Source organism: Phasianus colchicus, chromosome 5 (assembly GCF_987193195.1).
Source record: "Phasianus colchicus chromosome 5, bPhaCol1.hap1.1, whole genome shotgun sequence".
NCBI lineage: Eukaryota > Metazoa > Chordata > Aves > Galliformes > Phasianidae > Phasianus > Phasianus colchicus.
Genome location: NC_143440.1, coordinates 27265829 through 27293583, shown reverse-complemented (window position 1 = coordinate 27293583; position 27755 = coordinate 27265829). Strand labels below are relative to the sequence as shown.

The following is a 27755-nucleotide window of genomic DNA, read 5'->3' as shown; positions in this document are numbered from 1 at the left end:
AAGAGTAACTTCCATTGCAAAGGTTGACTGTCTAGCAGGCACCAGTTAGCTGTATTACAGTGCCATCCTACTCTGCACCGTGTTCGTTCTGTTTCTTCTCAGCTCGAACACACACTTGCTTTGGCAGCAGCATACCATCCAAGCTGACTGCTGGAGCACAGCTCCAAACCTGAAGACACAGCTGCGTGTCTGAATTTTGTGTCCAACCTGTGTATTCAACCACTGACTTTGGGTACTTCACCTCCTGAGTTATCTGCAGAACAGTACCTTCCCTGCAGCCTTCCAGAGCAAGGCACATCACACCAGACAGCTACCATTGCTTAAGGCAGCACTCCCCTCCAGCACTGCTTGTTGCTGGAGAGGACAGCAATGCTCAGATGTGAAGTACAGAGCTTCTCGTCTCATAAAATAGGTTTCTTTTAACATCTGTATCAGCCTACATCTCTGCTACAGACAGAGATGCTGAAAGCATTTATATAAAGCCTTCCCTTGTAAATATAAGTGTTTTATCACACTAATTTCCCAGCATCAAGATTGAGAGTTTGGAAACCTATTCAGAAAAAAAGGAGCATCAGAGAGCTAGCAAAAATTAGGAGAAGATCTAAACAGCTTCTGTATGTTTCTTTGGCCAATTTAGCCTCATGACAGTAAAATTATGCAAGTGACCACAGGCATTCGAATTGCATGCCTCAAAAAAGATTGCTGGAAGCCACAAACTACCTTTACTCAGATTTCACACCAAGGACATTTCGGAGTTACGTCAAACTGTTTTTTTTCCAGCGGTTAGGCAAAGTGTGCAAACTTATAAATATTGCACAGAAAGATCATTCATCCATGCAATAATGCGCTTTTCAGTTATTTACACTCAACTTTTTACCACAAATAAATAAATATCATGAAAGAAGACTTACATGAAAAACAAGTAAGTTTAGAACTTGCAAGGCAGTCTAGTTTAGTCACTCAATTTTTTTTTGCTGTTAAACAGTTTACATATTTGAGTGAGTTTTCTATTTTGTTGTTCCCTCACTGTCTATGACAAAAAAAGCTCTATAAAGGAAAAAGCCACATGGGAAAATATCTTATTCTCTTCTTCCATCTTCCTCTGTCTGTCTCTGTCTCTCATGAAATAAGACCACAGGAAGCTGACCTACAGCTTTGTCCATACAAGGATTATGTAGAAACAGTTCTATGAAGTACTCAGTGTATGACAACACAAACTTTCTTAGATTTTGCAAGTCTTGAGTGATGCCAGCACTAAGTGACAAGTTTCCAGCACAGTCACACTCATGCTGCCTGCTGGGAATTCCTTCTTGTTACAAGAAGGGGCTGCAGTCCATGCGTCATTTTGACAATTACTGTGGATTTCCTTTTCCCGTGCTCACTCCTCATTTTCTCTCTCATATCTAGTTCTGCGTTCAGTCTTAACTCACAGCTCAATTCTATGCCGGCCAGTAAATCTACAGTTCAGAAGTTTCTCAAGGTTCAACATTCACAATGACTGAAAGTAGACTACACATTCTAATACTATAAAATGAAGCCTCCTTAATCCTGACTCCATACCAGAGAAAACAGCATGACTAGGATTCTAAACCTTGAAGCTGAAAAACAACCACAACTATGTCCGAGACCATTTTTTCCTTACCCACAATGATATTTAAAACAAACCACTGTGAGGTGTTTCTTACTACTCATGTAACTTCTCTCTCTCAAATCTTACAAAAAAAAAAAAACAGAACTAAAGATGAAGGTCATCAAAATTTCAGTCGGGAATGAAAGGCTTTTCATAGTTTTCCAGTGCTTATAAAATGTGGACCTCTAAGCTTTGATGAGCTGCTGTAACAAAGCCAAGATAACCAAGACTACCCTGCACTGTGCTACAACCACACCCAGGAATGCAACACATGCCAAAACTCAACAGTTGCTCGCTGACGTAGACACAAGAGGAATCACAGCATGCACTCAGTGAGTTTCTCACCACTGCAGTCATCTACTTCAGCCAACTCGCTATAAACACCTAGTTCTGTAGATACAGGACGTTGGAGTCATACGCAAGAGACCCAGCTGATAATTGTACATAAAGTTAGAGCAATATAAAACCAAGGAAGAGGAGGAGAAATGAGAAGCAGCCTACTTTTAGGTCTGCATGCTCAGAACCCAAAACAGAGCCACCCATTAGCTAGATAAGGCTGTGACAGAAATCTGTGGTTTGGACTGCAGGCATATTTCCCCATGTATCACATATTGATGTACGCTGCCCTGTTGCCGAATTCATCTTTGCCAGACATAAATAGTATTTGTGGAAAGGAAAAAAACCAAACCAGAAAACCACATGAACTGGTAGCAGGCTGCCTCGTAAGACAAGGCACAAGGATGTGCTTGACAACGCTGCTGAAGCTACGGAGCACCAGCAGCCTGCCCTCAGCTCTGTCTTTGTGCTACAAACCTGCATCTGTTGCAAACAGCAATTTCATGCTTTCTGTGCCAGAGGGCGGCTGTAAATGCAGCAGCTGCCCCACCACATTCTCATCCTGCTTCTGCAGTAAAAATAATCCCAATATAGATTACTAACTTGATAAAGCACTCAATCCGAGTCCACACATTTTATTAAAATGAACATCTACAAGTCAATTTCCAAAACAACTGAGCTTAATCTTCAAAAGTTTTCAAACAGCATGAGTTAAAACTTGATTTGAACACCACTGTTGAGCAGATAAAGCAATTCCACACTATTTGTCTAATAAAGCAAAACATCCAAAAAGATCTGAGCAACCTTATTATCCAGGATCAGGTCTTTTGGCTCCAGTTCTCATTCATATAATTATTTTGGGAACAGGGAAGAAAGGAAACAATCCTTTTTAATTCCTAGAATATAGATTAACCATGGATTATGGGAACAGCCAACGTGTGTATTAGTGACTTCACTTATCTCCTAGGCCTGAGAAATCTATAGAAATGCAGACAAAACAAAACTACTTCACAGACAGCACATCTGTTGCAAAGTGGCACCTTAAACAGGTTTAAAGAGGTTAATTATTGACAGACATCACAAAGAAATGGATTTGGAATATGAAGAGAATCATGGAGTGTAGCAAATATAGTCTGTGATGGTCAAAATCCAAGTCCAAAGTCTTTGACTGGACAAACATTCAATTGCCCTACTAAATATAACATTCAAAGACAAAGAATTCATTTAATACGTTTCAAAGATTCAAACCGCTTCAGTGTATCAGTTCTTAGAAACTGATTTTCTGACTACACTGCAAGTGGTTAAAGATTCCCACTATGAATACAATTATAAATATTATTTGACTATCTCACTGAATTTAGTTTTCAGTAGAGATATCTTCAGATGAAAAGCCAAGCCCCTCAGCTACTCTAGGATGCCCATTTAAAATAAAGAATAAACTTCTCCAGAGTGCCTAGAAATTCACATACAATCAATCTTCCACAGAATCTAACTTTAGAACTCCCACAAAATAGGTCATTCAGTTTTTCAGGAATGAAGGAGACATTCACAAACTCAGTTCAGAGAATCAGCAGTGCTCAACTGGTCAAAGACAGCTGAACAGAGTACATAGTTAGAAGTAGTTCAGTCAGAAGGGCTAACAAGTATCTTCGTGATTTGAATCCAGAACACCAGGATTTGAGAAGAAAAACCTCCTATGAATTCTCACTTTTATCTATGAAATTCAGTCACTGGTTTCTGTAGTACTTAACTTACCATGTGAAAAGTGTCTGCTGTTTTAAGAACTCCAATGATTATTCCCCACACAGACTTGCCTGGTTGCACTACACACAAATAAAATCAGGTAATATAATCCTCAACACTCATAGCAAAAAACAGCATGAGCAAAATGCGAGAACACAGCCATGACACACTGTGCCGGACAGCCTGAGACACTCCCTCTGCATTCCCTACACCACCCACATCCCCTCATGCTAGGTGCACAGAAGCAGCACACAACAGGAAGGGCCTTCCCAGTCCTCTTTCTGGGTCAGGTTCCCTGAAATAGTTCTGGGAAGCCTAAACAAGCTGGACGTGACCTCAGGTCAAAATAATAGCTACACTGACTGTGCTGCCAGCTATGACTAGCTGCAGCCTATCTCACATCTCCAAGATACCACGATACACACAAACCAAAGCAGTCATCAGCTGTTTGCTTTACCTAGCTTTTGGTAGCATTTACATCAGTTCTAAGACCCGACTCACAAGCAAACATTTTCTAAGACACCGTTACAATCGCAATCCATGAGGATGTCCACCAGAAGCAGTAGCCATCCCGTGCCAAGAAAACTAGCACAGCTTACAGCAGCAGCCATTCACAACATACCGCCAAAAGCAGCATTTATATTGTCTGTACAACATAAGCAATATATTACATTATATCCATGCTTTTGTTTTGCAGTACACATGCTCATAAACTCCATTCGCCTGTGATGGAGAATGGAAACCAGTGGATTTTAGCAGGCAACAACAGTCCTCTTCTTGAGCACTACAACCTACACAAAGCCTTCGGTGCCACCACGCCTTTTCTGCAATGCAACAGTCATGACATCAGCAGAAGAGGCCACTGGAAGCTACCTGCTTCTCTACACCACAGCACCTCATTTCCCACTGTCTTTGAGTCATGAGCAAGATTTAGTAAGCTCCAGCTGCATTTGCTGATAACCTAAAAAAATCCCTGAAAACAACTGGCAAGAAGCAGAGCAACATACAGAGCAAAACACTTCAAATAAGCTCTCACAAAACAATATGCTTACTTCTATAAATCAAGTGTTACTCAAAAATCCTTTCATCTGCAATATCCAGCTTTGTTGTATTGATAAAACTACCTTATTGTTCAGCATACACCTACAAAAACAACTCTACAGAAGAAAGGATATGTGAGCATACTAATAAGGCCTATAAGCCCAAACAGCAAGATGCTTCAGCCTACTCCAGCAGAGCATAATACTTAATAGAAGCACAGAAGCATACAACTACCCAGTTAGGTCCCAGTGTACATTCATCTTCATAAGATTATAGCTGGAAAAAAAAAAAAAAAAAAAAAAGCACCAGTACTGAAAAGGAAAGAAATCAAAAGACAGAAAAGAGATCAAAACTGCAGAAGTCAGGAGCAGTCCCAAAATTTCTCACAACAATCCTGAACTACAAAAGTCGATTGTGTTTTTTGTCATATACCCACATGTCCCAACCTCCAACAAATATTTCCTAAACAGCAAAGACTGGAACAAGTTGGAGCAAGTACCTGGACTAAATGATCTCTGGGAAAGAATCTGCAATGTCCACAGAATTTACAAAGACTTGTTATATTACCAGATATAAGTTCTAAAAGTAACTCATAAGATTGTTCAATATAAGTCAACCTTTGCATTTTCATTCAGTTTTCTTGAACTTATCTCATTATGCCAGATGCATGCTAAGGCCTGTACAATGGATTGCAAGCACAGAGTAGTTCCTTGTATGAACACACAAGACTTCCATGAGCTGTTCGATTATAAGCAGAGTAGATTCCTAACAAAAACCCAAAACACTGTCGGTTTTAGAGACAAGTAATAACAGACCCTGGACGAGCTGGAACACTGTTGGCATAGCTATCTGAAGATTAGAGCACCCACCCTGCTGTAAAGAGCCCATTTCATCAAAAGGAGCAGATGAGCTAGGACAGCCATGCAGCAGCTCATGCTAATGCAGGAAGCAACACACTGCTGCTGTCCCCCGAAAATATGCTTCACCCTTACTGACAAACACACTGCAAACACAGAAAAAGGACACATCACATAGCTCCCTTCTTCTATGCATGTTTTTAGCAAAATATCCCATTCCTTTTCAATTGCATATGCAATTTTTTTGACAAGAGCGCTTCCCTGGATTACCTCTCACATAAAGGTATTATGTAGGACCCCCATCAGCAGAACAGTATAGGTATAAATGAACAACTGATTTTGACTGGTAATTGTATCAAAGCTAATCTTTTGTAAGGATCTTTAAAAACAAGATGAGGTATTGAGGTCTTGCACTGAACAATGAGGGTTTTTTGCCACCATTTTTTTTTTTTTTAAACAAAAAACATTTTATAGGTCCTAAATTCTGAACGCTTATCTGCAGAAGAATAAATAATGAATTCATACTCATACATAAAAATTTGGAAGTGCTTTTAAACAGCATTACATGATAAACAGCATCTGAAATTTCAGGCCCTTTGAGAGTGTTCTCAATATCAAAAAACTAGCACAGAAAAATGCTGTAAAGCTATACAGTAACAAGACATCATTCATAGTAGATCACCAACAGTTTGGGTTGAGGGTACATTGGGGGGTTGGCTTTGATTTTATATCCACAGCTATTAAGTTCGTAGCCACAGTAGAGGTGGCTAATTTCACATCTGATTCATTTGACCAGTTCATTTTACTGGCTGGTACAGAAGGCTTTATCATCTCTGCACCCTTTCCTGCAAGGAGGAGGCACATCTTTATCTAAACAGAGCTAAGCAGGATGAATGAGATTAAAAAGGAAACATTACTCAGCCTTCCTGGTATTTTATCTTTCAAGATCTCTTAAATAGACATCTGAAGTTTATCATGGCATCTGCTTAACCATATCAAAAGACTGGTAATCCACCTTAAAAAAAAATTGACAAGCTTCTGTGAAAACCCAATGCAAGTCTAAAACGCATTCTAGCTACATTAGAGTATAAAAAGCAAAACATGTACCTCCCAAGTATTCTTTAATTTGAGAATACAAAATCAACTCTTCCAGTTACAGAAGTCAAGTCAGGTTTTAGGCAACACGGTGGGACTGCTTCCCAAGAGGTGGGGAGGTGGAGGCAATGATACCAAGACAACAAACATGTAGCACACAACGCACACTCCGGTACCTATTCTATAATGACACACCAAAACAAGATGCCTTTATGCTCATAACATCCCTGTCAACATACCACATTTAGATGGACACTGAAATACCTTTAAAACATTTTTAAGATAAGTGAACTCAGTCTAATCTGGAGTTGGTATTTCCTGACCACTGCTGACTAACTCTTCTAAACCACTATTAGATATCAGGAAATACCCACCCCCACCATCAATTAGTATTTAAACATATATTGAAGCATTATGCTCAGAATACATTCACTTGTAGTGAAGTATTTGTATATCCTACAGGCAAACGTTGGATAAAAGAATTTCATGCCAGACTTGAGGTAAACAAAGTATAAAATCAAGTCCTCGTACTAACAGTGAAAGGTACAGTGGGGCCAGTACCTCAATTCACTTGTAACCTCCAGTTGCACTGCAGAATAATGCTGAGCTCTCACAACGTTATCTCACTTCCTTCACCCACACGTTACAAAGCTGCCTGAACTAAATCAACCCACACTGCTATCATACTTAGGATTATGGCTTAAAGAGGAATTTGGACTGGGACTGTATGTTCATCACAATGACAAAGGTCTTCAGAGCCCCAGGGCTGGCAGCGGAGGCTGCACCAAGCCCTCACACCTCAGCACAGCACACCCTGCCCTGCCGCTGCCAATCACCTCAGCGACCACGCAATCAGGTGCAGAGCAGAGGGCCTCCACACACTCAGAGCACAAGAAAATTTACTACTTCTTAGCTCCACTTTCCATTAAAAATAGTAGAGAATAGAAAGCAATACTTATCTAAAATTAAAAAAAAAAAAATTGAAATGGTATCAATCCAGCAGGTGAAGGACAACATCACAGTTATATTCAGAAAGGCTCAGTTGTGAACAATTATCCTCTTCATTTCTATACAAACCAAAACTAAAAACTCAGCTGGAAAGTCACAGTTATAGCTCCTCCCCTACCTCCCTAGAAGTATTCATAGAAAGCTTCTATGCCATCAGCCAACACACCACTATGCTGCAAATATTAAAAGCAATTCTGATCACTACATGCCCCACCACCCGGGGCTCCCTCTGCTGCCCTACTCCCACATCCCTTGAAAGGCTAAAGATTTCCTTTACAGCAGCCATGAGAGCACCAAAAGTGTTTCCAACTTACTAGAATTACTTCCAAATTCATAACAATCCTGCCATTATCAGATTTCCCATCATTTTTCTATTACAATTTTATAAATTCAGCTTAGGCTGCACATGGCTTTCTAAAAGTCAGCAATTCAATTAAATCCTAAATTCCTGGTAAGCATCAATACTTAAAAGTTCCACTTTGAAGGAAGTTGATAGCTTTAGATCAATGATTTTATGCTTCAAAGGACACAACTGTCTTTCTGAGTACAGCAGGTTCCCTCCCCCCCAAGAAAAACTCTTATGAAAACTGATATTCAACATCACACCCAAAAGAGCTCACCACTTATGAAAATACAATTGGATATTCTTACAGCTCTTTGAATTGTAATCAGCTCTCAGATTTACATACAGATCTTGAGGGGGAAAAAACCATAGCACAACAATTCTCACAAAGCTTTGCTATTTCATTTTAATTCAAAAAGACGACTCCTCATTATCTAAAAGACTACTGTATGCCACAGTCAAAATGGGATCCAGCCCTTTTGAAAAACAGTTTCAACAGACAGATTTTCAAATCTAACATCCCCAAAGCAGAATGCTACACACAGGAAAAGCCATTCAACTGCTGGTTCAGAAAGCAGCATGCAGATGTATGAACAAATACATCTGACATTCATCAGCTGGCACAATACTTACTGCCTGCATTCCCCATGTCCAGTAGTTCTTGAAATGCTACATCCATGTTGCTGAAATTAAACTAGCAACACTCCTTCAAATTGAGAAACTGATGCAATAAACAGCAGTAATCCACGTAACCCAGCAGCAGTGCCTGCCTAGCACAAATGCACACCCCCACAAAGATAAAAGACAGGAAGCGCTCAGCAGCAGTAAATTCATAATAAGAGTTTCAGCAGAAAACATTATCTTTAAAAGCAAAATACACAAAACCTCTAATTCCACTATGAGGTTGTTTACTAGTAATCTATGTAGACGTGAGATGCTAGCTGTAATTGGAAAAAAAAATCAACATTAATCTTGCTACTTCTAAAACACCTGTGTAAATCAACCTGCTACACTATAGCAGTAAAGCAAGGGTAGAGTTTGAAACTGACTTGTACAAAGGTCTGCAAGAAATCAAGCTTTCACAAATTACAGCTCTGCACGCGTACCAGATTGCAACATGGACTTTGTAAAGATTTGAGGCCTTCAGAGTGACGTGTTTCTGAGTAAACAACTATATGAGGAAGTGTCCTAGCTGATACCGCTCTCCTCTTCAGGCAAGCACATATCAAAGGTGCATCGTTTAAAATGACTCCAGTTCTTAAGGATGAAGATCCGTTGCCTGTCCTGCCTTGACCTAAAGGGAGGTACACACTGTCCTTCAAAACATCCTGTCAGGAAAGCAGTAACAAGCACTTAAATTTGGAGATCAGCATAATAAATGCAGTTTTACTAGTTACTTATTTAGCTTTCAAAATATGTATCTATAAAAATTATTGCCGAAGAAGCTTTTCCAACCAAGTACAGCCCATTTCAGAAATCCCAGTGAATACATGAGCTCCAAGAAGCAGTGAATTTGTTAAGCTCTGTAGGAGATGTTCTTGTGTGAAAGCTTTCATTTGCTATATCCATTCTGTTTTGAAGTAACATGTTTCCTGAAAGTGGCCTACCAGAATAAAATATTTGCTGTTTCTTCCAATATAGAAAGTTAGAATTTATCAGAATATAACCCAGGTCTGTTCTCTAAGAAAACTGCATTCTTTTGCCTAGGAAAGATGTGATGTCTTACCTTTAGGGTTTTGTTTGTTTTTAGGACCAGGTCCCCAAACCTGTCTGGAGTTGACAACAACATAAGGACCAAGTAAGCTCATTTCTCTGTTCCTGAGGACTGGCAACAAGTCCAGAGAGAACAAGCTGCTCAGCAAAATAACAAAGTGCAGAGCTCCTAAGTGAGCTTTACCAGTTCCTAACCCTAAATAAAGTTATTGTTTTACTGGTCAAAATTTTATTTTCTCAAGTATACACTTGACAAAAAGACTTGCCCCAACTACTTGATTGCCTATGTTACACAGAGTTTTACTGTGTTTTTAATTTTTTATTTTTCTTTTAATTTTTAACCTTGATATTTAGTTAACATTTCTCCCCAAGATGGAGCACTAACCTCCATGTTTTCCCTCAAAGTTTATTCAAATGGACAGCACTGAGCAAACATGCAACATAACAATTATCTCTTAAGAAAACTTCTACTGAAAACCACATAAAAGCCTCATTCAGTGGGATTTGTTTTAGTGCTTAGCCCTTGAAAATGTTTACTTGAATGAGACGGTTGGATGAGCCTGCTCTTGTATTTAGTTCAATCATCAAGTGTCAGCAATCCATTTGCATTTCTAGATAGCTGCATTTGAAACTGAGATGGGGAAGGAAAAAAGCTGGTAGATGAGACCGCAAATGGCCTGTATTTTTTCCTGTTCAAACTTCTTAATGAATTTAATAGAACTCATTTTCTCTGTTCTCAACTCAGATTAAAATAACAGCTATGAATTTTTGAGAGACAGATAATCATTTTATCAGATAACAAAGAACACTGTGGAAATGACAGCAAAACACAGAGACAACTTAGCAAGTCAAACTTGAGCTTGCTTATATTAAAGCTTAATTCAAATTGTGAAGTGCACCTATATACTGTACTTTTCAGACAATGACAAAACAAATCACATAAACTAGACTGAATAAATCAGATGCCAATATTTACAGATTCCAGTTAAATTTCTCAAAAATATACACTCTTTACTATAAAGAAAAGCAGGATTAAAGATCTGTTTTTCAGAAACAATTGCTACATTCACAAATGTTTCAGTCAATAGTAATAAAAGGTTAATATATGGAAAAGATTGATACATGAAGTGTTCAGAAAATGCAGTTAAAAAGTATAAGCCACTACATTAGCTACCAGCTAGCAATCTGGTAGCAACAAAAAAGTCACCTCTTCTTGTTAGAAAACTGTTTTGCTCTCACTGTTCAGTTTAAACTGTACTCAGGAAGATCAGGGCAAAATTTAGGACCTATTTCAGGTTGAACGAAGTTTATCAAAAACCTTCCATTCAATTTTTATACCTCCTGGACTGCTGACCCACTTGTGATGTGATGCTATGGGGTTCACATAGCAGTGCCGTAATTATTCCTATTTTAAATGAAAAAAGTCTCTTAAGATTTAGTTAACTATACTATAAGTCCAGAATGTTCAGCAAAGAACCCTGTAGCCACTCTGCTGCATGTACTGGGGAGCTGACTGACTGCAATGCCCTTAATAATAAAATCAACCCTACTTCATTCCTGCTTGGATCTGGACCATCTGGAATCAAGTACCTTTGTGAGTAAGAACCATACAGCTGCAACTGTATAAATATTTTTCTTATCAATTCCTTGCCAAAAGCATCTCAAAATTCAAAGATCAATTTCACATAAAAAAAAAAAAACAACACAAAATGAAGGTCAAGTAGTCAGACTGCCTTCTGACATCCACATACCCAAACCCTGGTTAAGTGAGAGGTGTTCCAGGACCAACACACAGCCTCATCTTGGATCAAGCTCTCCAGATTGTTTCCTACAAACTTTTCGGGTGGAACTGACATCTCCTTAAATTGGCAGAACAATTATCGCCGATTTTATCATAAGAATTTCTGGCATCCACTTCAAATAACAATCCAGCAGACAGCACACATTCCAGCTTGCATTACTAGGATTAAAACAGGAACCTCTTTCCATTCACACATTCCTCCAAACAAGGATTATCTAAGAAATTGCCAAACCGATTGCAACTGACTGCAGTATGATTCGTATCGACACTTAAGTGCATTTGTCAACAGAGAATGCTGCAGTATATTTAAGTCTTCAGAAGTTCAGGTTTTAAATTAGCTTGAGAAGTGCCTTTAAACGTGGCTGTAAAACAGTGCCTTAGAATCTACGCAGTCCATGGAACATTATTGTAACATCCAACATGCTAATGGAGATATAATTGTTTAGTTAAATCTCCAGCAGGCCTTGCTTCTGCCTTCTCATATAAACCCACCACACTGCACAACTTCATTACCTAATTGAATACAAGCGGATGTTTAACACTGATGCACCATTAAAATCCACTCTCACCTGTAATAAATCTGCCAGGCAACCATAAGTAAAAAGATATTCACAAAGGTGTTCTGGGTATAGAAGAATACTTTCAAGTACTAGCGGCAGCGAGTTCACATTTCTTTTGTCTCCAAACACGTAAGGCAAGCTGTATGTCTGGTACTGCTGTTTTGACTTAACTATGTTGATGAGTCTCCATACCTAGAATTAGAGGTTTGTGATGTTTTTCCAGACACATTAAAGAACAAAACAATGGAAAGATGTCACCCTCTCAGACTGCGTTGAAGGTACACAACAAACCAGCAGAGACACAATACATTGGACTTCTTGAGCATCCTTCATTGCTATTCCATTTTTTTCTCTGGAAGCTTGTGAACTACTAGCTGCTTCCCAGATCTGGTTCAGCACTGATGCAAGAGAACTTCTTCCTTCAAGTGTGGTCACAACCAAATCTTACAGTTTATGAAAACCTCCAAGAACTAACACAATCTTTCGTTATTATGCAAGTTCAGTGTGACAATCAATCCAGCTCACCTTCTTCAAATTCTTCCACTGGCTTGCAATTTCTTTTATCAAATGCTTAATACAGTCACTTATAAGATGCTTTACATATATATCAATAGTTCTGTTACAGCTATTTTCTTATTTACAAATGATTTAGCCTTCTCTTAGTCTTCACACTTGGTGAACATCTGAATTCAAAAAGATGAGCTTAAACAAAAATACAGAGTGGTAGCACTAGTTCTGAAGACTTAAACACATTTGAAGAAGTATTTCATTTTCACAAAAGAGTAACTTAAAAACTACACAAAGCTTGTGGCAGCAGGGCTGATTGTACCAAGAAAGCAAAATATACTGTGGGTTCAGGAACACAGGGCCAGACAGCAGCACCTGTGTAACATTTTCAGCTTGCAAATCTTTACATAGGATGGGGACTGGGTACTTTCACATTCCTTCATTTATTGAACCTAAGCATCAAGTTTCATTTTAAAAATTATTTAGAGCTGAGAAAATTATTTCTTCAACACTTCAAAATACCCTTAAATAAATGCTTTGTTATCACATTCTTCCTTCGGACTTTGATAGCTCTCTACAAACAACTTTGCATATTTTTAGTCACTGTGTTTAAATGGCTCTATGTTGTCCAAGTCTGAGTACAAGCAGTCTGCCAACAGCAGGCAACGGTAAGAACAGTGAAATACAGGGACAACAGTGCTGGTATGCAGGCACCTGCTAATAGATTTGCTTGTTGAGGCTTGATGAACATAAGCTTCCTGTCAACCCATTCCTTCAGCTTGTCAAGGTCCTTCTGAATGGCAAGACAACCATCTGTTGTGTCATCCATTCCTCCGAATTTTGTATTATCTGCAAACTTGCTGAGGGTGCATTCTGTCCCACTGCTTAGACCATTACTAAGGATGTTCAACAGCCCATGCTCTACTAGCAACCCCTAGAGTAACACCAGTAGTCCTGGGCCTCAACACCAACTGTTGTAACTCCCTGAGCACAGCAGCTCAGTTTGCTTGCAATCTACCTCACCACTTACCTAGCCTCTACTTCAGCAGTTTATTAACAAGGGCATTATGACAGAAAATATCACAAGTCAACGTTAAAATCAGAGTATTAGCTGTTCTCTCCACATGCACAACCTAGTCATCACAAGGCTCGCCAAGCACAATTCCGCCTTCATAAACCCATGCCGACTACTCTTAATCACTTTCTAGACCTTAATACATTGGAAACTGTTTCCAGAGGACCTCCTTCCATCACTTTCCCACAGATCACAGAATGGTTTACATTGGAAGGGATGTCTGGAGATTGTCAGGTCCTACTACTCCTGCTCAAGCAAAGGGAGGCCAATCAATTAGTAAGCCTCCAAACTCTCTCTTGAAAATAAATTAAAAAAAAAAAACAAAAAAACACCTCTCTCTTTCTTGAAAAGAAGACTAACATTTGCTTTTTTCCAGACCTCAGAAATCTTATCCGATTGCAATGATGTTACAGAGATAGTCAAGAATAGGTTTGCAATGACACCAGACAACTATCTCAGCACTCTAGGTCCAGGTTCCACGGACTTGCATTATTTGCTCAAAACCCCCCTTATCTGATCCTTCTTTACCAAGGCTGTCTTCACTGCTCTAGGCTTTCCCATTAGCAGAGGCGTGAGATTCCTGAAGGCAAATCTTACCAGTAAAGACAAGGCAAAAAGGTATTAAGTACACATCCTACATTTCCCATAGTCTTCCTCTGACTGCTGATACACTTCTATCAGCCCTTCTTGGTGTAATCTGTGTCCCTTTCCAGACTCAGCTTAGTGGGTTCTGACTTTCCTAGCCCTGTCTCTGCATACCTAGACAGCATCCTGATACCTCCCCTACGTCAGTCAGCAGGCTGCAGAACAACAGTGTTTTATAGCACTGATTCAGAAATGAATAAATGTAATTAATGACCCAGTATAATTTTAAATTCTGCTCCAGGAGTCCGGTAAAAATGACAATTCTGATGTTACTTCAACAAGAAAAATAGCAAGCAAGGAGTTTGCATTCTACATGAGCCTTTTAAATACTGAAACAAATGAACTGCTAGCATAAGATTATGAATAATAAAGAACTTTGCAATCCGATCAAGGAGGCAAAGACATGATTGCTGGCACTCTGCTCTTCTCCCTTGGTTATCAAACATTCAGTGGAACAAAGTTGGGACATAAAATGTTTGCCCAACTCTGTTCTCCAAAAGTGACTGCAGTATAACATACCTTTAAATTAAGCTTTTGCAAAAACAGTACTCATTTTTCATTCCTGCTGTTAATTTCTACTTGTACCAATTCTTCTGTGTAGCAGCAGCTGTGCCATTTGTGTAGCTACACAGTAGAAATGAAAAGGAACACCGTCCAGCTAAAAATTAGCTCTGTGCTGGCATAGTACAAGGGTGCTGAACAGAGAACTGCTTTTATCAGCAGCACTTTTAGCTCAAATACATTTCAAAATTACTACCTAAGGCTCTTCCTTGTGTGATCTTAGAACATTTCGGGAAATAAACAAAGTTAGACTGCCATGCATGTTTTAGAATACTTTTGCATTAAGTAAATCTAACCTTAAGTGCCAGTGTCCTCTGGATATACAAATATTTTCACTCTACTTCAGTGACCTCCTCTGATCTGTAACTGACTGACTGCTTGGTTTGAAGAGGATTATTTCGCCTCACATTTCATCTAAATGAATGCCTCCAGGCACTAACATAATATAGTCTTACTATCTTGTGCACTGGTTTCTATTTTAAGTTAACCATTGCTTAGGGTTGCCTTCCTTATGTAGGTCACTCCAAAAGTAATGCCCCCTATTTGTTTCCATGGAAACTACAACAGATACAAAGAGCACAATATCTTTATTTGATACTGCACCAGTGGAGGTGCCATCTGTCACACAGCAACAAAATGTAATGGAATATTTGTGGGAGGGTTCAACCACACCACCCACATCTGCTTCCAACATACTGGGCCAATGTAACAAAATGTGAGATATTTCTGGAGTAGTCCTTGTATGCCAAAGTGTCAATGTATTTGGCTCTTCCAACCAAACTATACACATCCTTCACAAGAGGACAGGAAAAGAGCTGCAAAAGTACTTGTTTTTTCTGAGGACGTAATGCAGTATTAAGTTATTCCAACAAAAGTGCACAAACATGCAACTGATGATCTGCAAGAATCTGAAGTCAGATGTGTAATTAGGACAGTGTGATGGAAGCACAAAAGCAAGTCTTGCTCTAGCATCCCCACCCCCAGAAAGCGTCCCTTATCATCTGCCCACAGATCTCCTGGCAGGGGGTGGCAGCATGACATTACTCAATGTGAGTCAGACTTCTTTCCATTCAATAACCTGCAACAACACAACAGTTACCTGAACATGGATGTCCGAAGTTATTGCCAACCACACTTTTCCACATCACTACCATTCCTCCCACATGCACAAGCAGGAAGGGCAGCTAAGTTCGGATTCAAAAAGAACAAAATCGAGGAAATGATATTTCTTCTGAAAACCTCTTTAATTGGTGCATTTGACCTTTTAAATGCAGTACAAAGCAAGGAAGCCCTAACCAACTGTTTAGAATTAGGTGCAAATTGTCTCTCTCTCCTGCTTAACCTTACAACACAAGACTCATGCTAATGATGGCTAAGTTTGCTCCTGCAGTCAAAAATAGAGAGCCTGATTGACAGCTGTGATACACACTGGAATGAATGTGATCAGACAGGGAGACAGCTGTCTCCTCAACAGCAGCACAACTTCCCTATTGATAACTGTGATGAAAGTGAATTCTTACTTTCCGGAAACTGAAATGATGCATGCCCATAGTCACATATGTTGATATTTCAGAACACACATTTCTTTCATCTTAGCTACTGTCATCCAACCTATATCACTATCAGCTCACCCCTTACAGCCTGCCCCATGTTTCTAGGGCACAGCATCATCGCACATGTCAGGAGGCATAACGTTGGAGCATATAACACAAGCAGCTCACTAGGCCTGGACAGTTTGCTTTAAAGAGCTCTGACTGTAAAGAACAAATGACCAAACTACTAATACGCATATGCAGAAGCCAGCTTCTATGCCACAGGGCAATAAATGCTGCACTTGCATTTAAAGGGTGCTAGGAGCAGCTCTAAGAACAGCTTGTGACCCCTGATTTAGGATAAGGTCATTCAGCCAAGGAGTTGTGAGCAAACAACAGCAGTGAGAGCTTCAGCAACGCACAGGATAGCTGATATTAATTGGTTGATATCCATCAAGACAGTTAAAAATGAGAACATCTTTACAATTATAGAAAATAACCTATTCCCGAATTTTAGTCTCTTGAAATAAATTTTGAACCTCATAAATAGGCCAAAAAATACCCGGATATATTTTAGCCATCCATCAGCATTTGCAAACTACATTTAGCCGTGTTGTTTAAAGATGATAAAAGTAGTTGGATTTTCAGCAAGCCTCTGACAAAGGCTAATAGGAAGTGCCATGTATCAGAAGCTAATTCTCAGGGTAGCAATGAGTAGCTATAGTACCCCACACCAAAAGCTTTCCTCTCTCAAGCTCACAAGTAACCCATCTACACACGCGCACATGACTTTCAGTAATGAACACAACATGCATGTTCCTCTGCTACAGCTCAACTTCTTCCTATGAGCAGGTACATACTGTGCCAAACAGCCTCTGCTCTCTTGGACATTCCTTTAACTGTGAGTCTTGTGGTCATTGTTAAAGGCACAAGGAATTTAAAGGCCAACAGAAACAGCAACAAAAAATGCAAAGAAAAGAAATAGAGAAAGAAGAGTGCATCTTTAACTGGTTTCCTACAAATAAGCATCTCCCAGGCAGATTTAACAAGTTAACCAAAAAAGCCTTTGAATAGAACTTTAATTAACTCTGTTCCAAAACAAGCAACCATCTTGGCTCAATGCTCTAGGTAAAACTTGAATGTATTTACAATTATAATCAGTTCAGTGCAGTCCTCCCTATTTCCAACTTAAGTATTGCTATTTGTGTTTGACCCTAAACCACACAAAAACTGAAACAGCCAGCACGCAGCTGTTCCATCTTCAACTAATTTCCACAACCAGATGAGCAAAAGTAGCATGCCAGATGAAGAACGGTTGGAGTGGTGCCCTCAGAAACAATTTAGTGATTTTCTGTGCCTGAGTGTGCTAGTGAATACATTAAGTTACAATTGAGCAAATATTTTTACCAGTGAAAATGCATAACATCTACACAGTTTTTTTCAGCTCATATTCAACTTAGATACCAAAAATAAACAAGTAAAGAAGAAAAATGAGGTCCTACATAAATTAATATCACTTAAAGTGAACAAAGAGATTTGCATCAATCCCATTCGTTATCATGCATTCAAAAAGCATAAACATTACCTGAAACAAGAAGTGACAATCCAGTTACTAACACGAAACCAAGAACACCTCAAGCCTACTTAATGATAAGTACACTCAAAACTGTGTTCATATCAACACCGTTCTGATGAAGCATTTGAAAATCTGACTTGAAATGTGGCTGTGGATCCCAACACCCAATACTTCTATGGCTAAAGCAGGCATTTGAGCACAGAAAGCAGATTCATTTGTACCACTAAAAGCTCGATCCACACACATCCAAGGAAAAAGTGCTATTCACTAACAAGAAGCACTTTATTTAAAAGATTTTTAGACAAAATCTCCTTTCCTCCAGAAGCTAGCAGCACTCAGCAGTTAAGCAGACACACAGCTCTACTAGAGTTGCAGTATTTCCTTAGCGGAATGTTCATTTAGAAAAGGCTTCAGCACAGTGAAGCAGAACACTTTATTTATTTTTACCAGAGCTCCACAGGACAGGCACTGCTCATGAGACAACTCCACCCAGTCCTGCTTGGACATCTAAAGAAACAGCACTTAGCTTACAAAACTGCAAAGGCTGGACTAACATAAATGATCTTTTAAGTGCTGTAATTCTATGAAATGGTTCAGATCTCTTTCCCAAAGAAAATCTCCACATCAGTTATTAAATCTCACCCTACTTAATGGCCACTGCTGACAATCATCAACAAAAACAATCAAATGTGCTGTACAGTTTCTTTATGCTGCATGGGTCTGAAGAAAAAACCAAGGACCTTCAGTTTGGGGAATCCTTCTCTTGCTATTTGTTTTTCAGAATTTCCAAAAACCAGAACTGAGCTCAATGACTGGTGGCTCTACCAATAGTTTCTTATTCTGTCTTGAAAGTATCTGTCAACATAAGGAAAAGAAATACACCCTTAATAAGGAATCTCCCTCCAGGGCTAGAAATACCATAGGTCAGCCTTCAATGTGAAAGTCAGCAACAAGCTCAACTCAGCTCTCCTGAGCACTGACAGGAAGCCATGTCAGCCCAACTTCTCAGAGGGCTTATAGACATCGGGATTTCAGAAATAATTGGTACAACCAGAACAACGCTCCTAAATGTTACAGTTCAAGTCCCCGTAAGGTCACCTGTCTATGTTACATTAAATACGAGTGTACTACAACCGGTATGCACAACAGGTCTTTGTCTGCTGGATACTAGAATTTTTTGCTAGCTTTCCTTGAGCATACACTGGCTTCATTAGTTTAACTGTTCAAACTGTCAAGACTGATATAAGCTTGGAAAGGATAACATTGGAACAATCCCCCCAAGATACTGATTGCAAATAAAAAGAAGGAGCTACAACGCAAATACGTGCATTTCACATTATGCTGGTTACCACTGAACAAGAAAAACTGGTTTGCCCACATGGACAAAAGAAAGCAAGACATGCCCAAGGAAAGCTTCCCTTACCCAGCTTTACTGAAGTGAATAAAACATTTAGTCTATTCTGTAAGAAAACCCAATGACTTCAAATTCACTACAGCTACTCCCAAGCATGGAAAAGGCAGAAAGTGCAAACAGTGGTTAGCTAGCATAGACTTAGATGATGGATTAAATGGAAAAGCCATAATGCTAGTGTATCATTAAACATGTGAACTTAATGCAGCTAAAAGGGTTATGTGATAGCTGACTATTTGAAACCCTCTGGCTACACCAATAGCTCTGGCAAGTAGCAAGAGCCAGCACGATGCAACACTTCTCCACTGGGGCTGAACTCCATTTAAGCACCGCTGAACTTCCAAGTCAGTTTCAGAAAACATTTACCAACTCCAACTCTCCCCTCCTTTTTTTTTTTTTTTTTTTTTTTTAATACCTGCCATCACTTAAAAAGATACATCTGAAGGCTGTCAGATGCCTTTATCAACTTACTGTTTTGTGTTTCAGAAGTTTTGTAATTAGGGATAATAGCTACAATTATAAAGACATTCATGGACAAGAACTTCCAATGACTAAGAGAACAGTGATAGCCAGAAACCTTGCTCCATGGGGATGCACACAATCTTTCTCCCCCCTTTTTCCTAAGAAGTATCTGGTTTACTCATTTTGAAAGTAACTGCTTGTGACTCAGTGCTGCTGTGTGCACACAGGTTCAAGAACTGCAGGATGTGTTACACAATTATTTTCTGTCCTGTAAAACCATAGACACAAAACCTGACAAACAGCAACATGTGTAAGGGAACAAGAACACCTCTCCTTGTTTCAGAGGGGACGTTTTCCGTTTTCTTCTAATGAGAATTAGACCCACCTTCTATTGTTAGCACTACATAAAATTTCCAGAGAATAAGAAAGTTAATATTACTGATAGTGTCCCATTTTTAGACTATTAGGCAATGGAAATTCAGCTGATTTCTTTTGATTTGGGGGGTTTTTGTTTTCTCCCTCAATTTCTCAGTTCTCACCCCAGAGATGCAACTTTTCAGCCTTGTGTTAAACTCCATAGGGAAATGCCTTTAAAAACAAATTCATTCTTGCTTTATCAAAATGCCTGCTTAAATATTAATCCTAAACCACTTTAATATCTATTTAAAGGAGAACTTTATTTTTCACATACCTTTCAAAAAATAAATAAAAAGCAGCCCAAGATGAATCAAGCTTTTTAATTACTCTGTATGTTTACATACAAACAGAGGGAGAGGGGAAGAACTACTATCTGTTTTAAAAACAACCACACAAAAAATTCCAAAGCTGTTCACACAAGACCTCTTGTGTCTGCAGCATGCAGAGCATCCTTGTTCCTCATTACTGGGGTTCTTAATACAACAACGCTAACAACAATCTTCCAAAGTGGCACATAAGCTCATGGCACACAACCACAGACAATGTACATTAACAAACTGATGACTCCACTGTTCTTCCACAAAAACCTCATGCAACGGACTAACATATTTTATTAATAACATAGACTAAGTTCTTATTTGCTAAAAACAGAGCCTCATAGTGGTTTGCATCACCATCACACACCTGTTTTGATATAAGTGGTTTATACACACATCTTTTTTTAACATTTATTTTATATATATATATATATATAACATATATATATATATTTATATAAAATATATTTATTTATTTATTTAATATATATATAACCATCTTTCCTATCACCCTCTCTGGACGGAGAAAAGCAGTACACACACACCAGGCAGAACACTCAACTGGCACAGCAAATGTTTCTCAGCTCTGCTGGGTAATGGTTACAAAGGTTTGGGCAGTTCACTTCCTAGAGGCTGATCTCACAACTCAACTATATTTATTTTCATTTAAATACGAAAACAGAGCTCTTTAATTCTGCCTATTTCTGTAGTCTGAATTTATGGTAACAATTTAGCTTTACGTCAAACCCAAACTCAAGTTACAGTTTCAGAGGTCGGTGTGTGTACAGCATTTCTGTCTCCAAAAAGCAGATGGAGAGAGACAAAAGCTCGGGAGTGGGAGGAAGCTACAGAGAAAGAGAGGAATGTACCAGCTTGCCAAAAATGTGCCACGGCCTCTACAATACAATGTTAATAATTCTGGCTAATGCAAACGCAATAAAGGTCAGCACTTGATATCCAGAATCAATCCCTTTTCCTATTCTGAGACAAAAAGCACTACAGATTACTTTTTTTTTTTTTAAAGTGTGAGTCACTTTACTATCCCTTTAAACTGGGTGCCACTGAGGTTTCTAACAACATTTTTCATAAACTGCTTTCAGATGTATGGAATGGAATATTCTTTAAAAGATTTGCTGTTTCTGGCTTCCTTTCCAAAAGTTTGGACAGCACTTTGCACTAAACAGCAGTTAAGTGCAATAGGTTTTTCAGCTTCTTTGGAAAAAATGAGCATGTTTAAACATTGCAACGCAGTACTAAATTCCATCTTCCTAAGAACTACTTTAAGGGAAGTTCATCCAAACAACTTAAAATAGACTAACGTGAAACATAACCTATGCATTATTTCAAATAAATATACATCAGCTCACGTTTGGTAGAGAGGAAAGAACAAGTCTCAACTCGCACTGTTCTGCAGGATCCACAGTACAGAAATACTTGATTTTATATCCTGTTTTCTCTCCTGTACATTACATTACATTCAGAAAATACAAAATTCTTAGTAGGCACACTCCACAGATTTTCAATTTTGCTTCACATTTTGGAAGCTCCTGCAATAGCCACAGAAGCTAATCAGAAAATCAAAGGAAGTACTCTGGAGCTCATTTAATAAGGTTTCTTACATTACTCATTTGAAAATGAAGCAGATCATACAGTAATCAATTCTTTCTTTTCTCTGTATTCAGAAGTCCTCTAACTGCCATGATACAAATATTTAACAAATAAACAATGAAGCACAGTCTCACTATTTCTGTCACAAGCATCACCATAATCACAAGTTTCACAGAGTTACATAAAGGTATCTACCACTCATAACATTTAGCTGCATCATCTGAAATTCTAGTGGTTACACGTTTACTTGTGCACCCAACTAATTGGATTGGAAGGTAAACAGGAGGGAAAGAGAAAGAAGGTACTTCTATTTGCATGCAGCCCAGATTAGCTTTACGCTTAACATTGCTTCTGCCATACTTATTGCCTGGACCAAGCAATTAATGGCAAAGATCTGCAAATATTAGCAACTGAGAAGCTCAGAGGTCACAGAGGTCTAGTTACAGTGACAGATTCCTCCTAACAGTGATTTGATTTCAATATGCAATATGGCAAACCAAAAGTAAGATCACATACACACATGAAGAAATATCACAGCCTATTTCCATCACTGGGACCACTCTGGCTACTAGAGAGAAGAGAGCTGAGCGGTAGGTGAGCACAGGATGCTGCAAAAGACAGAAGAGATGTGTGACAGAAGAAGGGGCAGAGCTACCAGCAGCACACTCACTTCCACACTTATCACTGAAGCTTTGCCCAGAGTTCCAGCACCCACATTTTAAAACAAGCTCTGTAATGTCACAACACCATCCTGCCCAACCTTGCCCTTCGATATAAACATACAGTTAAGTTGAGTTCTTATACTCAAGACTTCTGAAATACATAACAAAAAATTCAGCAACAACTTGCTCATAATCTAAATTACAAACACTTCAAACAACTTTTCATCTTTTGGTTTTTTTTCCTGCTAGATCAAATAGCTGTTATTTGATACTAGACTTAAGATTTGCATCCTCCTAGCCACCGGAGTAATTTACCAAGGCACACAAGGAAAATTTAACTTTTGAAGTTTGGAAAAAAGTAAGGAAAACTCAATTAACAACATAAGGTACAGTTCAGATATAAGACGGCTTTGTTGCTTTAGGTCTACTTTGTGTAAGCTTTTGTCACAGTCACTGAAAGAAACTATGGTATCTGATGTCTAATTACAACGTCCTAGTAAAGGGTACATAATTAGACTTACCTGGTTTAGTTTCAAATGCTGCCATAAGGAAAGAAAACAAGGAAAACAGATGCAGGCATTATCTAAACACTGAGCAGGTAAATGCAGAAGCAGGAAAAGATGTCTGCACCCTGGAGATTAGACTGGATGCATCTCAGAGCTGCCACCCTTCTCCTTCCTTGTGGGCTGGGGGGCAGACCCAGACTGAGATAACACACCCCCAGTGCCTAAATTTCCACCAAATCAGGTCACCATTCAGTGCAGTAAGCCCTTCTATAAGCTAACACACCTCGTTTAATTTTTTTCTCTCTAAGCAATTCTCAAGCCTTTATCCTCAAAACTCTCAGTCCTATCACTTGCCAGGCTCTTTAAGGACATCTACCCAAACACACAGACCTTTCAGATAAGCACACTTACCCTACAAGTGTCAGAGTCCTTATTCCAGGCAATGAGACAACTTGGAACCTAACCATCTTGATAAGAAATTTCATGAAGGCGAGCAGGTGAGGTGTACTTCATGCAGGCAAAGGGCACTTGCACTCCAGCCTCAATCACAAACATCTGAGACTACAAGGGAGGCACCAGCTGCCTTTAATTTTAACAAATCAGTACTCCAGGTCCCACAGATCTTTTATTTAAACAGTTTTACCCGTGACTGAACTCTGGACTAGGAGACACTTCACTGAAAGTCAGAGGATTTGCTGGTTTTGTTTTGGTGTTTTTTTGTTTGTTTTAATAAAAAAAAAGCTTTTGAGTATACTGGAAGCAGATTAATTTAATCAGAGATGTGCTAAAGTACATATTTTGCACCAGATAGTTTAACAGAGCTATGGGAATGAATGCTATGCTCCACCGTTAAGAAGATATTAATTCTTTCTAACTCTGTTTATCGGGATGGAGAAGAGACACCGCAATGCAAAGTTTGTTTTGCTTTCTCCAAACATAGAAGAGAAAGAGTTACAGCAGCTGCAGTAGCTAAGAGTGGATAACTCAGTCAACTCGGGACCCACTTTTACACAGCCCGCTGTTTGCAGACTGAATCAATACAAAGAAACAGACTCCCATTACCTAGGACAAAGGCAGGCTGAGCTATAGCAGCATTATCCCTTTCAACAAAGCCTGGGACCCACCCAAGCAGAGTCAGCTCAGAGCCACTGCCCTTAACACCAGGGAGCCTCAGAACCAGAACCTCCTCAACCAACCTTCCTCCTGCCTCAGGCACAGCATAGCCCAGAGCTCAGCAGTGAGGCAGAGCTAACCTGGGCCCAGTGCCTGTGCCTGTGCCTCCTCTTGCTTCCCCCACCTCCTGCAAGAAGCCCGGTGAAAAGACGGTGTGAGCAGCTCACAAAAAGCAGCATCTCCGTGGCACACCCAGAGCTGCACGGCAGAGCAGTACCACGACACACACATCTGCTCTGTGCAGAAGCAGCTCTGGGTGGAAACTAATTCTGCATGGAGCTTGAGAGCAGCTGAGCTGCCTCCCTAGCCCAGCTGGGACCTGCAAGCATCACTGGTTTGGAGGCACAGTAATAAGCACCAGCTAATAGACCTTGCAGGGTGAGAATTGACTTTGCATCTATGCATCTATTGCTCAGCAACCCAGACAAAACCCCCAAAGAAAAGTATTGACTTTTAGGCATTACAAAGGTTCAGAAGAAAAAAAAGAAGAAAAAAAACACTGCACAAAACAATAAAGAGAGGAATCTGTTTTAAAAGCAAATTTGGACCCTATGCTAACAGCTGGCCATCTTTGATACAGCCAGCAGGCTTCCGAGTACAGCAGCTTAACAAACTAAGACTGAAATAACTCAACTGAAGTTTATTTATTTTTCCCCCAAAAAGCACAGTGAACAACCTACAGCCTGCAAGCTCAAACTTCCACTCCACTGCACCAAGAATACGTTAGTACTACTGATAGAGTGAACAAAACCTTGATTTTTATGGCTTGCCAGTGCAGACAAAAATCTACTCCACTTGGAACTTCATGTTTCACCACAGTTCAGGAGCGCTAACGCAAAGCATTCACAAGGGTTAACTGCAATATTGCCAGTGCTAAGAATTGTTTCTGCATGCCTATATAAGTTCTCAGAGGACAAATGTTAAGTGATCAAAGTCTGTCTTCATTTGTCCATTTTGTGACTGTAAGAGCACCAATTTTTCTAATTTTTCTAATATCAGTAGTTTTTCTACTGGATAGACTTTACTAATGAAATTTAACATTACATCAATAACCATAAACCACATCTCACAATTTCCTTTTACTTCAGCAGTGTTCTCCCGTTATTATTTGTTATTAGAAATTATCCTTGAAAGACCTGAACCACTATGCAGAGTTTCAAAGCAACTGATGTCTGCCTTCCTTAAAACAATTAAGACAAAAAAAACAGTAGATTGCTTTAATACAGCTTTAAGTGAACACCTATACATAACTGGCCTTTGGTACTTGTTGTGTTATTAGTAATTAGTAGACCTTGTCTCAGTTCTTCATTTGAATACACACTTTAAAAAACATCTAGTTTAAGAAAGAAAAGGAAACCTATGAGAAATTTAGCCTTTTCTGTTCTTGACACCCAAATTACCTTCATGTTTAGAAGTGCAATAGAAGAGAAAATGAATAAATACAGTCAGTTTTTCACTTTACTGGTGAAATACACCTGAACTACTTTACAAATTGTGAATTTGTGAAGAACACTGCCTCCACAATCAGTTACTCTAAAAGCAAGGAGACCCTCCTTTGCAATTCGACAGGACTTCTAGACTCAAATTTTACTGGTAAACCCATTTTGTGAGCAATTGCTTATTCCAAAAGTGCTACATGCAAAGACAGCAAATACCAAACAGTTTCAGTATTTGCATATTATCCAATTACCAGACATACCTATTCTTTCCACTATTGCTAGTATTTTTATTTCAAGTTCTGTTTTGTCACTAAAAGCCATACAAGGAATAACAGAGATGTTGACTACAAAGCACACCTAGAGAAACAGACTTCATGTTTGTGTGTTAGTACTATTAAGACAAATTCTGATCTCTAAAATCATCTCACTCAAAAAGAGAGTAAAAAAGCCCTTTTCCTGAAAGCTCTTGATGTCATTTACTAGTAGGCTAGCTCTCGAGGCTGCCAATAAATACATTCCCTTGAGAGGACCAGCTTGCATTCATTCTCTCAGTCAGAATTGAAAAGTAATCACCACATACCTTTTAAGCATTTTAGATTGGCACTTGTGGTTAACGCTGCCACAGTCCCAGAAGAGCTGAGGCTCGGGAGAGAAACTGGAAATGGCCAATTTTCCATCTCTGCCACTACCAGCTGACCCGAGGTTCTCCTAGCAACTGCACGGAAATTGCCTTTGGAGGAAGCGTTGCCACAGACAAGGCTTCACAATTTAAGTTCTGTGAGCTGAAAAGCACTACCCGTTTTCAGTCATTGTTATTAGCCAGCTCTCCCAGCATCCAACAATCACACTGTCTGGTTCATCTTTACTCTCAGCAAAGCTGCAATGACAGGGGATTTCTGGGTGTTAAAGTCTATGTGTTTTAAAACAACTTCTAATTGTTAGATTAACTGTGAACGCTGCTAAGTTTTCAAGTCTAAGAAGCTTCAGTCAGTGTGACAGAACTAACTGCTGATGAAGTTACAGACTTGCGACTTACCCTGACTGTGAGATCCTTCCCTAGCATCCAGAACTGACTTCAAAAGCATCAAGGTAGACCTTATGACTCCAGCATTCATCAAGAAAAAAAACACACAGGCTATGCAAGTTACTTCTATTTAAACAGACAGTCCTCAGTACCTACTTGTAACATCTAATTACTTAATTTCTTGTATTTTTTTCCACCATGAAGTGTCTTATAGACACACCTTTCAACTTGAAGAAAGAACATGCTTTTTAACACCTGAATAAAGATCAAACTTAAAGTAAGATCATGCAAGGAAGAAAAAGGTTGCCTTACATATGCCTGCTCCAAGATCATTGTTTAAGTAAGCTTAAGCCCTAAGAGCCACAAGGTAAAACATACCTTGAAAAGCAGTGTGTTTCAAGTAACAGATGCCTTCACTCCTACTGCTAATACTTCTTCAGTGCAGACATCATTTCTGTGCTAATAAAATAAACCACTTCAACATAAAGCAACAGTGCACTGAGACAACACAATCCTCCAGTGCTTTTGGAGGAAGATCTTTACCTGCACAATCTAATCTGAGGCACTCACAGCCTCTGGGTTACCAATCACCCTGAAACCAGCACCTGAGCCTCGGATCTACAACAGCAGCAAAGCCCTTCCAAATGCACCTGTGGGATGAGAATAGAAAGCCATTTCCAGGTAGAAGCTTTCTCTTAAGGTTTATTTGTTTT

The 27755-nt window shown here is 39.2% G+C and overlaps 1 protein-coding gene across 10 annotated transcripts in view; it reads right to left on the bottom strand.

Annotated features, from left to right (window-relative positions):
• The window catches only part of NUMB (NUMB endocytic adaptor protein), a 92195-nt gene that overhangs the window by 50633 nt on the left and 13807 nt on the right, over window positions 1–27755 (bottom strand). The window contains exon 1 of one of the 10 annotated variants that reach the window (XM_090141053.1): window positions 8687–8831. The exons of the other annotated variants lie outside the window; for them this stretch is intronic. The gene's annotated coding sequence lies outside the window, so the exon portion shown is untranslated. Of the gene's footprint in view, window positions 1–8686; window positions 8832–27755 lie in introns of those variants that run through there. 10 annotated transcript variants of the gene reach the window in all.